The sequence below is a fragment of the Tupaia chinensis genome, unplaced genomic scaffold (assembly GCF_000334495.1).
Source record: "Tupaia chinensis unplaced genomic scaffold, TupChi_1.0 Scaffold000709_1, whole genome shotgun sequence".
NCBI lineage: Eukaryota > Metazoa > Chordata > Mammalia > Scandentia > Tupaiidae > Tupaia > Tupaia belangeri.
Window position 1 is genome coordinate 1837711 of NW_006160232.1, and position 557 is coordinate 1838267.

The window sequence follows — 557 nt, forward strand, 5'->3', positions numbered from 1 at the left end:
ATTCTTAGTGATAGCTCAAAATGGAGATTGAAGAGAAACATTCTCTATCCCATAATAAGGTGCCACTTGCATTTAAGGAACCCCAGTGTCAGCAATAGCAGTTCTTTGGAGGCCTGGAGCAGTCATTAGGTGTAGACAGCAGATATTGGACAGAATATAGTTGTGGAATCTTGTGCTGGAGCCAGGAGCCCACAGACAGATCATTCCCACACTCTTCCTCTGCGCTCATAAGGACTGCACAGGTAGCAATTTATGCAAATAGAAAGGAGAAAAATAGAGAATCATAAAATTAAACTCCTCCAGGCTCCTGTCTTCAGGTGGCTAAATGATAATTATCCCCATAGGGGGAGTGTTTAATAAAAGACTAACAAACAAATAAGGGAGTGGAGGCTCTGCGTGATTTCGATACCAGCATCACATGGCTAGTCAAGGATGGTTGTGTAGGCGGAGCAAGAGAAGACTCAGGTGTCTGGGTGCCCCATACAATGCTGTTTATCCAAACCCTCATGCCCAGATAATGATCAGCGGAAGAGCAGATGGCCGTGAACACAGAACAA